The sequence below is a fragment of the Tupaia chinensis genome, unplaced genomic scaffold (assembly GCF_000334495.1).
Source record: "Tupaia chinensis unplaced genomic scaffold, TupChi_1.0 Scaffold000350_1, whole genome shotgun sequence".
NCBI classification, from domain to species: Eukaryota; Metazoa; Chordata; class Mammalia; order Scandentia; family Tupaiidae; genus Tupaia; species Tupaia belangeri.
Genome location: NW_006159844.1, coordinates 4229986 through 4243824, shown reverse-complemented (window position 1 = coordinate 4243824; position 13839 = coordinate 4229986). Strand labels below are relative to the sequence as shown.

The following is a 13839-nucleotide window of genomic DNA, read 5'->3' as shown; positions in this document are numbered from 1 at the left end:
TGTGATTTTTTTTTTTTTTCAGTTTAAATTATTCTATTTAGCTTGCTTATTTTTCTTTTCTTTTCTCTTTCCTTTCCTTTCCTTTCCTTTCCTTTCCTTTCCTTTCCTTTCCTTTCCTTTCCTTTCCTTTCCTTTCCTCTCTCTCTCTCTTTCTTTCTCTTTCTTTCTTTTATTTGACAGACAGGGACAAAGCGAGAGTACATGCATGAGAGATAGGAAAGTGAGACAGCAAGCCACCAGGTCTAGGACTCAAACCATGGTTGGCCATGTGGGAGTCCAGCACCTTTAATCACCAGCCACCTGCTGGCCTGCCCAGTGTGATTTTGAAGCCACCAGGTCCAAGACTTAAACCACAGTTGGCCATGTGAGAGTCCGGCCATGTAACCGCTACGCCATCTGCAAGAGTGTTTTAGTTTTACTGTCTCCTTCATACTAGAAAGTTTGTGTCAGGGTGAAGGGGATCACTGTTCTTTCTTTCCTCTTTCACCCATTGTCTCTTAATGCCAAGGAGTTCTCTCCAGAAGCCAGACTCTGGGCTCCAGGGGTCAGCATGGATTTGCCTTCACATCCTGGGATTTTGTGTATCCTAGGGCTCATGTCTACAACCACAGCCTCAGGTGGGTGAGTGAGTCATCTCTTCACCAACTTCCCGCGGTAAATCCATTTCTTGTTCATCTGCTTGAGTGCATCCTCCCTTCAGGCAGGAAGACATGTCTGTGCCTTCATCCTTGTGAGCTTTTGAACCACCCTCATCTTCCTAGTGGGCCGTCTCCTTTGATCTCTAACTGCCTTTCTCATGCAACCCACACTACACAGAACTAGATAGAAATGAGATTTTCTGGCAATTTGGTTTGGTTGAAAAATGGTATGTTTTACTGGTCACTCCATGAGTCATTACCCATCGACCCTGGAACTTGGTTTGCTCTCAACAAGCAGTTCCCATAAAAGTGACAAACACCCCTCAGTTACATTGTTCTGTGGGGATTTCCCTGAACAGAGGGGGTGAGGAAAGCTGAAACCGGAGAGAAGGACGGATAAGGATAAGACCTCGTAATCATAATATTAATATAAGTTGGGAGAGCTACCTAAGTTCAATGTCCTCACCAGTCTCACGGGGGTAATAATCCCTTTATGTGCTTCTGGTGAGAATCGAAGATCCAATGAGACGATGTGGCTCCTGCCACACAACCTTCACAAAATGTTAGCTTTTGGCCAGCCCCAGTGTCTCAGTAGTCATGCAATGCTCTGTGACACTGAGGCCCTGTGGATCCTAGGTTTACATCTCAAGGTCCCTATGCGTGCTGGGAGTGCAGGCATGCATGCCCATGATCCTGGCTGGCTAGGGGTGGATGGCAGCACAAATACCTGTTGAAGGGAGTCCCCCTCTCTGTCTCTCTGTCGGTCTTCCTCTCTCATAGTAGAATTTTTCTTTTTAAAGTTAGCCTTTACTAACTTTTTTTTAAAATAAACAGACTTTTTTTTTCTGCCAGATGGCCAGAATGGCAAGTAAATGTCTATGAAAACCTTAAGTTTGTTTGGGTTTGTCTATTAATATATTTAACAAGGCATGGAGATGCAGGAAAAAAAAATCCATATCACCCATTTTTTGCAGAAGTGGGGAGGCAATGTTAGAACTTGACCTTTCTCAGAGAAAGAGAAGAATGATGACCTTAGTGTACCTCAAAGATTTCAGACTCTAAACAACATGAAAAAAATCCAGCTCCATAGAGCAGAGCATCAGGAATGCATTGTGTGAATGTGGCAATCCAGTATCAAGGAACTGATTTTTTTAGTCTTTGGAATGCTGAGGGAAGGACAAATCAAGTTTAGGAAACTGTGATAAAACAAGTTCAAAGCCTAGAACTCGCCTAAGCAGGCAGACCATTGATAAGCCTTCTCTACATACCTGCACAGCCTTCATTCTTAAATATGTGCCAAAAGTTTAACCTACTGTCTGTCCAAGAAACCCACCCCAGAGAAGTGTACAGAAAGCCCAACGTAGGAGAAGTAGCACTGTTTCCTTTACGACAAAGGAACAGCAAACCCCAATCAGTGAGGACACTATGCAGAATTGCTTTTTTTAAAAAAAATTATTATTGAGAATATTACTATTTTTCTACAGGTAAATTTTCAACATTTTCTGTTCAAAATTAAGAGAACAAAACAATCTCAAAATTTAGAACTGGATCACCTGGCCCTTTCTCTTCTTATCTCCCCCCAGTTCAAAATGTTTGCATCTTTTAATGGCCAGCATCCTCTTGGATCTGCAGTTAGGGTCAACACACTCAAGCCTTAGGGCAATCTTCTTTGTGGCTTTAGCCTTCTTTCACAGAATTGACTTTGTCTGCCCTCCATAGTCACTCTGCTTCCAGTCATAGCACCTCTTCCCCTGCGCATACAGGGAATCCTTGCCCTTCTTACACTGGGTCACTTTGTGAGGCTGATGCTTGCCACCCTTCTTACAGAAAGTCCTTTGAGTTTTAGGTACATTGACCATCTTGGCAGTACAACTGTCTTCACATTGAGAATGAGAAATCAGCGTCCACGATCCTCACCTTCTGCCGTTCACCCAGAACTATTTTTTATGTATCAGAAATTCATAGCCCTGGGACCAGCAGTTGGCATAATGGCTATGTCACTGGACTCCCATGTAGTCAACCGCGGTTCGAGTCCCAGATCCAGTGGCTTAAACTCATGTCAGGCACATGTGGGTGCGTGCCCAAGATCCCGAGAGGAGAATGGAGGAGAAGGGATTACGGCATGACCGTCCCCCCCGGGGGGTGATGTCTTGCTTTCTGTCTCTCTGTCTCTCTCTGTCTTTCTGGCGAGTGCACATGCCCTATAGCAAAAAACTCTCCAAAATAAATAATAAAAAGAAATTCACAGCCCTTGGCAGGAACCCATGACTGATTGATAAACATTTTAAAAAATACTTAAATCACATTAATACATATCTCATGTAAGAGAAGATTGGTTTTCATCAGTGGCACCATCTCTCAATAATCCAAGACTTGAATAGAGGAAGTTATATCTCCTGATTGTATGCAACTGAGCCCTCACTTCAATGTAAGCATATGTGGGCATGATCTTTTTTCTGACGCTATATTTTAAACTACCACTCCTTCAGTGTGTGGAGAAGAAGCAAGTTCCTGGAGTATGGTGGAGACACATACACTACTCTTCATTCATTTAACCAGCTTTTGTTGAGCATTGCGTCAGGCCCTGGATAGGCACTGGAGATACGGAAGTAAGCAGGGTCTTGGTGCCTGTCTAGTAATGGAGACAGACGTGTTTTCATATCATGAGAGTATAGTGAGATATGTATTAACTGGAGTAGACTGAAATTTTTAGGTTACAGATATCATACCAGGGCTTTCTCAGACAGTTACAGATTAGAAGATTTCACTGTCATCATCACAGTTTACCAAGATACTGGGCCATCATACACATGGTCATGGAATGCAGAAGAGTATCCTATTCTAAAGGGCACCATTCCCTTTATAGACAGCATATATTTGTATATTTATTAGGATCATTTCCTGATAGATAGGGAAGGGGCTTTTGTTTCTAATAAACACAAGGCACCATGTGGCACCTCATAGCCTTGCTAGTAAGGACAAGGTACCAAATGGTGCCATTGGTCTTCAGAGGCACTTTCATCTCATCAGAGCCTTAAAACAGCCATGTGAGGCAGGCATTATCATGCCCACTTTATAGACGGAGAAACTGAGGCTTAGCAAGATTACACAGCTGTTCAAGGTCAAGACGATCCACCCATGTGATGTTCATGATTGAAGTCTGGTTGAGGATTACTATTGTCATTTATATTCTGAATTGCTTTGCATTGTGGCTCTGGGTGTAGCAAAATGTTCCAGCTGAATTGCCAACCAGTTTGTCAGCTCCAGACAAGGCACCACAGATTGCTTACTCTCTGGGAACTTATGAGAATATTAGAAAGCTCAATGCTGTGCTCTAGAGAGGAGATGAGGTTTTTCCTGGAACGTTAATTTTTCCTGAGTTGTTTGGAATTGCTTCACCATATATAATAACAGCTCACTGACCAGTCCAAGGTTTTTAACATATTTTTACAAAAAAAAAATGTAAACAAGAGCATTTTACCAATTTATTCATTCAAGATGTATTTCTTGTGTGCTCACAATATGTAAGGCGCTGGAATTTGTCCAAACAGGGATCCCACCCTGAAGCCTGACGCAGGGGTGAGGAAATACACACAAACACAAGAAGCAGAAACGTCAGTTGCTCCCCTGGGCTTAGCAAAGGGAGGGATTCTTTTAACTAGGACAGTAGTGAGAGCTTCATCAAGAAGACATTTGATACTGCCTTCCAAGAGGAGAAAGAATAGCACAAATAGAGATGGGAGTGAGGAGATGGCTCCCAGAGAGGCAACCTATCCCAAACGAGGGTGCGAAGGAAGAGAGCGAGATCAGGTAGGGGAAAGGGGGCTCATACAGTTGGAGTGAACGTCAGTGAAGTTCTCTCCTAGAGATTCTTGGGACAGGTTTTTTCTTGAAATATTTACTCAAAGTAGGAAGCATCCCTATGTAAGTATTCTACTCAATTTCTGAAAGAGAAGAGTATATTGTGTTAAGTATTCCAGGGGAAAATATCATCACCAGATTTTATGGCAACGACACTGAAATCATAGCTCAAAATACAATCGATTTTCACTACTTACATGTCTTTTCACCTTTGTTGAATGCACTATTCTCTAGATTTACTAGATGATCACAATAACCAGAAAGGCCCGATGCTAAGAACAAGCTGGAGCCAGCAGGTGGTGTGGAGGTTAAGACAACCGGACTCTCACATGGTCCACCGGGAGCAAGTCCTGGACCCAAAGGCTTGAAAATCTTGCCAGGTGTGTGTGCGTACATGTCAAAAATCCCAAGAAGAGAATGGAGAAGGGACTGTGGCATGCCATCCCTCCTAGGGGATGATTTCTCACTTTCTCCCTCTCTGTCTCTCTCCAGAAAGTGCACATGCCCTATGGTGAAAACCTTAAAAATAAATATAAATACAATTATCCAAGAGATCACCATCATCATGTCATTAGAAGTTAATGTGATATGAAAATACACAACTAGTATATTTTTAACGTTTATTTATTTCTTCCATGAGCAAGAGAAAGAGAGAGACAACACCCCCGACAGGTCTCAATGCTGTGATTACAACCCCCGCAGCTTCCGCCAGCCCGGTGTCACTAGCACATGGGTGCCTGGGTACTCAGGAGGTCTCTGGGGATGTGAATCTGAACCCTCCCACGGGGCTTAGCCTGGAAGAGCATCGCATCTTACTGCTGTGCCCTCTGCTCCCATAGCAATCTCTTTATTCTTTTAGTTATTTATATGGCACTGGCATATGCCCCACAGAGATAGGAGTAAAATGTTGCCCTTCGTTCCCTACATTCTTCTTTAGAAAGTTTGAACAGATATACTTTCGGAAGGAATAACTAGAAAAATGTTGAAACGTTCTTTTATATACACAGTACTCTTTAATATAAGGGAGAGATAGCGCGAGGCAATTTGACAGGGTCTTGCCTGGTGGTGGTCCTCCTGCACAGCCTCCTGGGTAGCTGGGATCGCAGGTGCATGCCGGCACGCCCTGCATGTCTAAGTCGGTGTGGAGACTGAGTTCAGCCTTCCCTGTGGCTCTAGATGCACACATTGGCACCCTACTGCCTGCACTGCAGCATCTGTGTCATCATACATATATTTTTTTTTCTTTTTCTTTTTTTGGAGAAATTTGTTTGATATAGGACGTGTGTGCTCGCCAGAAAGACAGAGAGAGAGAGACAGAAAGCGAGAAATCACCCCCCAGGGGGGATGGCCACGCCACAATTCCTTCTCCTCCATTCTCTTCTCGGGATCTTGGGCACGCACGCACACACGCCCAGCGTGAGTTTAAGCCGCCGGGTCCGGGACTCGAACTGCAGTCGACTACATGAGAGTTCAGCGACATAGCCATTACGCTAACTGCTGGTCCCCATATAATTTTTTTTAGTTGAATTTATTTCTGCAGTCAACTCCCTATAGGTCTACTATAAATGATTTCAAATGTTAAAACTGTGACTTGTTATTTACCCCATTGGGAAAAAATCATGAGGAGTTAAAATGAAACAGAAACTATGTACCATTCTTTCTAACCAGAAGGCATTTTGCTAAACATCTGGAGCAAGACTGTCAGGTAAGGACGGTAACATAAGGACTTGGTACACTCTCTGGGCTTGTTGTGAAGAAGTAGAGCTGACAAGCCATTTTTGTAGAGATGAAAGACATGTTATCTGCCCACTATGGAAGAATATCACTTTACCCAGGTTAGATTAACGATAACTAATTGGGGGCATTTCAAATTTTATGGCAACACAGGTTGTATTTAACAAATGAGTGGTGTCATCTGACAATAGGGTGCCTTCATTATAGCATTTGCAAAGCAGAGGAATTTTTGACATTGTTCCCAAGATAGGAAGAAAATTCCTTAAAAAGTTGTGTGTTTAAGTCATAGGTAGAATGAAAATTAGCATAGGCTTTCTTCTAATTTTGTGGAGGAAAAAAAATCCAAGGTGTAAGGGAAAAAAAAAAATCTTAGGCTAGAAAAACTGCCTATGGGGGAGCAGCAGATGGCATAAAGGTTATGTCACTGAACTCCCACGTAATCAACCATGGTTCGAGTCCCAGACCCAGTAACTCAAAACTCATGCCAGGAGTATATGGGTAAATGTCCAAAATCCCAAGAGGAGAAGGAATTGCAGCATGGCCATCCCCCTGGGGGATGATTTCTCACTTACTGTCTCTCTGTCTCTCTGGCAAGTGCATGCACCCTATAGCAATCATCTCTCTCTTTAAAAAAGGCAGAAAATCTGCCTGGGAAAAAAAATTTTTTTTTGATTCTTGAAATTGAAGATATTACGTAAAATTTTCAAGTGAAACGTGTGAAGAACTGGGCTAAAAAAGGACTTATGGAAAGAGTACACATGAGAAACTGGCTAAAATGGTTACATCATTTTTAATTTAATTTAATTTGTTATTATTACTTTTTAATTTGACCAGAGAAAGGCAGAGAGAGAGAAAGGGAAAGTGAGAAAGCAAGCTGCCTGATCTGGGATTCGAACCATAGTCAGCCATGTGGGAGTCCAGCTACACCACCTGCCAATCACAAAAGGAACATTTTTGTTTGACTAGTTAACCTTTAAATGACCATATATTATCTTTAAATTCTTTTAAATTAAAAAAAAAACTTTCAAGGATTAGCCAAATGTTCTTGGTATTTATAGCATTTGGTTTTAAAATAATTATTTGCTATCTCTTGCCTCAAATCAATTTTTGGAAATTTTTGGTTTACAAAAAAAAATTGAATAAATAAATACATAGAACCCTGTGAGCAAGCAGTTGGAGTAGGGTGGGCTAAGGGGAATTAAAAGAAAGTATTTATTTGCTCTGACTTTTTTACCCACCCCTTTTTTATATTCCACATTCTAAATCTCATAGAATCTCTCTACAGATTTCATAATTTCAGTTTTATCCAACTCATCCACCTTATACTTATGAATATATGGACATAATTAACTGAATCACTTCGAGAGAGAAAAAAATACCCTACTTAAAGCTAATTAGATGAATCACGAATGCCTGGAAGAATGTATTTCAATAAGGTGAAAAACTTTGGATAAAAATTTAATGAAGTTTCCAATTGCACTGGACCACAGAGAATATTGATAAGCATTCACCCCGTGCAGATTAGTAAACTGTATTGATTTAGGATCCCAAACTCTAAACACTGCCGTTGCTCCGGAGGAGACCTGATTGCACTTACACGTCACATTCATAAAAAACACGGTGCACTAATTGGGAGTCTCCCGCCATCTGCACACTTGCTTCCAAGCACACATGAAATGATCAATGGGAAAGCAGGGTCAATCCAGGCAGACTGCGAGTGAAATTAAAATAATAAAATGTCTAAACATTTAACTGCAAATAGGAAATCTTTATACCCACCCACACCCTATTTTGTAGCATAAAGCTAAGGCACAATTATTCATATACCTCAAGTAATTTGCAGGCTCCATACAAAATCTCATTTAAAATAAGAAATTGCTATTTCTGCACATTTATTCTACCAAATGCCAGCTAATTGCTGCAATGGCCATTATAAAGAATAATTTTCGCTTAGTGAAAAAAAAAAAGGAATGAAGAGAACATTTTCTGGTTTTGTTCCACTGCGAAGGCTCTATTCAGTGAATACTGAATGCACAGCGTTTCACTGCTACATTTATTATGCTGAGAGGTCAAGTATTACACAGCATCTTGTATTACGCTTTGCATGCTAAGTATTTCACTTCACAAATTGACCCTCCGGTGTACTTACTACATAATGCTTTAAAAACCCAGCTAAAACGCAGGACAATTAGCAATACTTTCACTCCCAGTTAACAATGGGAACACCAATGTAGGTGATTGCATTTACAGTGTAGCTTTCTTCACAAAACATTTTTGACACATTAAGGTACTTCGGAATTGTGCAGTACCAGTCCTCTCTTGTGAATGGCTTTCCAGCATTTGCAGAGAGAAACAGTTACTGTATGTTAGAGCTTAATTGAAAAGAATTCAGCCACGGCCTATGAAGCACCAATTAGGGTGATATTATATCATAAAAAGCTGTAATATCCATTTTCAGACTTGTGCATCAGCCAATACAAAGTAGGACACAATTAAAAAGGTATACAGTTTAAACTCTTGAAACTATTAAATTTAATTAGGAGTTCAGTATGGGGGAAAAAGTGGGTGGGGGCGCTGGACAGTGGCAGAGAAAAGGAAGTTCTCTATAGGGCTGGAAGACCAGCAGCCCAGGAGGACCACAGAAATTGGTGCTTCCTTCAGTCCCCATTAATGTCCGTGTGAGATGTTTGCTTGGCCCAGCGACTAGTAGCTGAGGTCAGATGAATATTCACTGCAAGTCAGGAAGCGCTGCTTTCCAGTAATTCTGTCTGCGGATGTCTGGGAAGGAGAGAGGGCAGAACCTGCTCTGGACCAGGGAAGAAGGAGCATGGTACTGATGTTCTCTCACCCACACAGTTCAAACACAATTAAAAGGGAGTTAACTACATTGCTTTTCATGAAGCAAGACACTGCAAATTGTGAGATAAGATAGACATGGCCAGATTGGTATGGGTGTCTCAGCAGGCTGGTCTCAGAACGTCCTAGTTAAACACTGGAACCTGCATGAAATCCCACTTTGAGGTGACAGCCGGCAGGTAATTATCAGTAAAACAACATTATCAAAGTTCTCCTGCATAGCATGTTTGACTGACTGGAGTGCTTCTCCTTACAAATCCTGCTAATATCCATTTCAATCTGCTTTAATATGTTCACAAGTTGGGGCTTATTTTGAATTCCACTGGGTAAATGAGGACAGCACACTTCGAATTTGCATACTATATACACTTCTTTCATTTATAAGGTGCTTCCTGTGTATTTCTTAAAGGAAACTACTAACCTTGAATAAGAAAAAAAAAATCTTTGAAGTTGTACAGCAGATCTATGAAAACTGTCCTTGTATTTGAAGAAGAAAAAGGTTTTTAAATCATTAGTGATAATGTCACTTTTAAGGGGATTTTCTTTCCTTTTTTTTTTTTACAGTCTGCTTAAAATTGTAGGTAGGAACATTTCTTACTGACAAGGTCTGTCTTCAGTTCATGAGGTTACTCCAAACCTCTTTTTTTTTTTTTTTAATTTCTACCTCTTTGTTGTCCAACAAAGAAGTGAAATGGTATTTTTTTTAAGAGTTTTTTTTTTTGTTTTGTTTTGTTTTTTTTTTTTGCTATAGGGTGCGTGTGCTCGCCAGACAGACAGAAAGAGACAGAAAGCGAGAAATCACACCACAGGGGGGGATGGCAATGCTGCAATCCCTTCTCCTCCATTCTCCTCTTGGGATCTTGGGTACGCACACACACGCGCCCGGCATGAGTTTTAAGCCACCGGGTCCGGGACGCGAACTGTGGTGGACTATATGAGTCCAGCAACATAGCCATTATGCTAATTGCTCAGCATAGAAATGGTATTTTACTGATGAGATAAATTTGGTTTTGCGTGATCGATCAAAAACCAGGTGTTCCATGTTGCCTGCTTTCTCAAACAACTCTTTATAACCTTTATAAAAGCAGCAAACAAGAAGCAGCATCTCCTCAGAGGTCCTAGGATAGCCCGTTCTCACACCCGCTGTGTTTGCCAGATAATTCAGTACTGATGGCCATTGCTTGGGAACAATATCTGACACCCTTGGTTACCACTGCCTTAAATTAAATTAGGACTTAATGAAATAGTGATAGGTACCATGGAAATCTGCCGTAAGGTTACAAAAATGGTGAAGGATGTTTCATAGGTTTAACAGGCAACAAGAGGCATTTTTGTACTGGGAGATTCTGCCTTTGAAAACTGAGTCAGTTAGCAGACCCTAAGGTGGTGGTGGCTTGAAGATGTTTTCTCTTTTAATGAAAATGGAGTCAAAGTGATGAATGTGATTAACATAAGAGGGATTTCAAGGGTATGAATATGAAGGGTTTTCGATCATGCTCAAGCAATTGCGTAGGAATTATACACAGAGTAGTCTATATTCTAGGCCTTTCTACCTGATCCCTTTTCTGTTATGATCCTCCTTGCTAAATGAACAACATGGTGGTAGGAGGGTAGGGGGATGTTCAGCTCAGGGTTTAATGACAGTTCAGTAGCCTGTTGTATTAAGACTGTTCTTAGGTCTTCCTAAGTCCATTTTCTGACTAATGGCATTTCTGGAATTCTCATCCTGTGAGGGGCCTGAGAGAATTAATTAGCCTGTGGGTCTGTAACTGATTTGATGATGAAAATTGCTGCTAAGGTATCAAAGGTATATTTCTATTCTTTTCTTTAGGAAGTATCTCTTTCTCCACTGTCTCTCTCAAAAAGATGCCAAATGGCTTACATAGCAGCACCCCACTTTCCCTTCTACTGCAGTGTTTGATCTTCTTTGTCCCTAGAGCTCACTATACAGTACCGCTGAATAATCAAATTCCATTCATTACATAAACTGAGGGGTCCCCTAGTAGGAAATGCAAATGGAACAAGTGGATTGGGTGGAAGACAGGGCTAGGGGTTGGGTGAGGGGCTCTGGCACATAGACACTGCAGTTTACTCAACTCCAGAGATTTTGGTCATGCCAACATGTGACTTTATTTGATTTTTTTAAATTGTAAGGCCTAGCTATCTTTTTTTAAAAAAATAATTTATTCTAAGGGGGAGCACACCACCACCAAGGTCTTCCTGATACTATGCACCCCAGCCTCAGGTAGCTAGGATCATGGGCGAATGCATATGTCCTTGGTGTGCACCAGGAAACCTAGAAGGTGAACCTAGGACCTTCCCATGTGGCCTCAGCAGTGCAGAGCATCCTGCTACCACTGCATCACCACAGCTGGTCAGAAATGTGATTTTAAGGGTGCCAACAGGTGGCATGGTGGTTAAGGCACGGAACTCCCACATGGCTGACTGTGGTTTGAGTCCTAAACCTGGTGGCTTTCTTTTTCTTTCTCTCTGTATGGCTCTCTCTTTGGTGATTGCAGGTGCCCTGTAGCAAATTTTAAAATAATAATAATGATGATAAATGAAATGAAATAAATAATTCTTTAAGAAAAAAGAAATATGGGGGACCAGCAGGTGGTTGGTGGTTAAGGTGCTGGACAATCCCACATGGCTGACCACGGTTCAAGTTCCAGACCTGGTGGCTTGCTTTCTCACTTTCCCTCTCTCTCTCTCTGTGTGTCTCTCTCTGGTCAAATTAAAATAAATGAATAAATTAATTAATTTTAAAAAGGAAAAAGAAAAAAGAAATATGATTTTAGAGTTGTGAGATCTCCCAATTTTTCAAGAGAAGCCAGGTGTGTGCGTGTGCGTGTGTGTGTGTGTGTGTGTGTGTGTATGCTGGTCAGTCTCTGATTTTTTTGAAATCACTCTAATCAAAACACATCTGTGGGGGCCAGCAGGTGGCGTGGTGGTTAAAGGTGCTGGATTCCCACATGGCTGACCATGGTTCAAGTCCTGGACCTGATGGCTTGCTTTCTTGCTTTCCCTTTCTCTCTCTCTCTCTCTCTCTCTCTCTCTCTCTCTGTCTCTCTCTGGTCATTGCTCAATATGCTCTTCTTATAACCATCATAATTTAATTTTGCTCATACAATTTTAACAACACTTTTGAAAATATAAAAATTTTATAAGCAATGCTTTTCTGTTACAAGAAACAGAAAATTTATTTTTAAAATAAAAAAAATCGACCTTTATAATTACACGTCTAAGTTTTACTCATGTTTATTATAGACACAGATGTGAATTAAAAGCTATCATTACACATTATCAATGAAACAAAGCTCTCTTTATCCAAATGGAGAGGATGTAGATGTGGTGACTCTATACAAAGCAAAAGCGACGTCTACCAAAGAGCCGACGTGCAGTTATTGATCTGAAATTGGCACGATGACAAAGTACTCAGCAATTCTTCCTCTTTCCAATTAAGGTGTCTCTCTTGAACTGATTGAAAGCTGTTTGGTAAGTACACTTTTTTCAAGATGGTGTGCTCAGTTGGGGGTCTTTTTATTAAACTGAAATTCCATCATTAGCTTCGACTAGCACCAGCTGCTGTATAAATTCTGGGTTGATGTAGATCTCCACTGGTATTCCAAATATCGCAGGTGAGTCTCTGACTCCGAAATCTTCAATCATGCGGGGTGAATAATTAACATCTGATAAATGCGGAACAAAAAGGCTCTTTATTATAAGCATGATCCTTTTAAAATATATCTGGTTTCTAAAACAGAAAAAAAAAAAAAAGAAGAAGAAGAAGACACGGTCCTGGGGCCACCATCCCACCTTAGCACCTCAGAGTGCTTATCTGAATAGGACTTTAGTTGTTTATTTAATAAAAGCATTTCATAACTCTCCATTTTGGGACCAGCAGGTGGCATGGTAGTTAAGGTGCTGGACACTCCCACATGGCCGACCATGCTTCGAGTCCTGGATGTGGTGGCTGGCTTTCTCACTCCCTGTCCCACCCTGTGTCTCTCTGGTCAAACTAAAATAAATAAATGAGGGGCTGGCAGGTGACATGGTGGTTAAGGGTGTTGGACTCCCACATGGCCGACCACAATTTGATTCCCGGATCTGGAGGCTTGCTTTCTCACTTTCCCTCTGTCGCTCTCTGTCCCTCTCAGGTTAAATTAAAGTAGATAAATAAATAAAGTTAAATAGAATAATTCTTTTTAAAAATAGTAAAGAATGAATGAATAAACTAAATTATTCTTTAAAAATGCTCCATTTTCTGTTTCTCTATGCTTGATCAGAAATAGAAAAATTAGAACACTGATTAAATGTTTACGTCTTACAGCAAAGGTAAAGACAAAATCCAAACTCTCTAACACATTCTAACTAATGTTTACCTGAACTTCTAATTCCAGATAAGCTTCTAAACATTTAGAGCTCACAGCTGCCATGATTATTCTACCTTTTAAACGGTTCTCAGTCCATCACTTTTAACATGAGAAACTTTCTTATTCATGTAGCTAGTATTATTTCTATCAGAGATAGTGTAAAAGTACATCCTTAAACAGTTGTAGGAATTCCTTATAATGTTGGGTTTATAAAAATATCTACCTGTGTACAAGGTGTGCCAAGTAGACTTTTTCAAGATGTATTGGTGTAGCGAACCAGCAGTTAGCGTAATGGCTGGGTTGCTGGACTCCCACATAGTCGACTGCGGTTCGCATCCCCGACCTGGTGGGTTAAACTCACCCCAGGCGCCTGTGGG

The 13839-nt window shown here is 41.0% G+C and overlaps 1 pseudogene; it reads right to left on the bottom strand.

Annotated features, from left to right (window-relative positions):
* Positions 1-2170: 2170 nt before the first annotated feature.
* LOC106735279 (60S ribosomal protein L36a-like) lies at positions 2171-2497 on the bottom strand (annotated as a pseudogene).
* Between the last annotated feature and the right edge of the window lie 11342 nt (positions 2498-13839).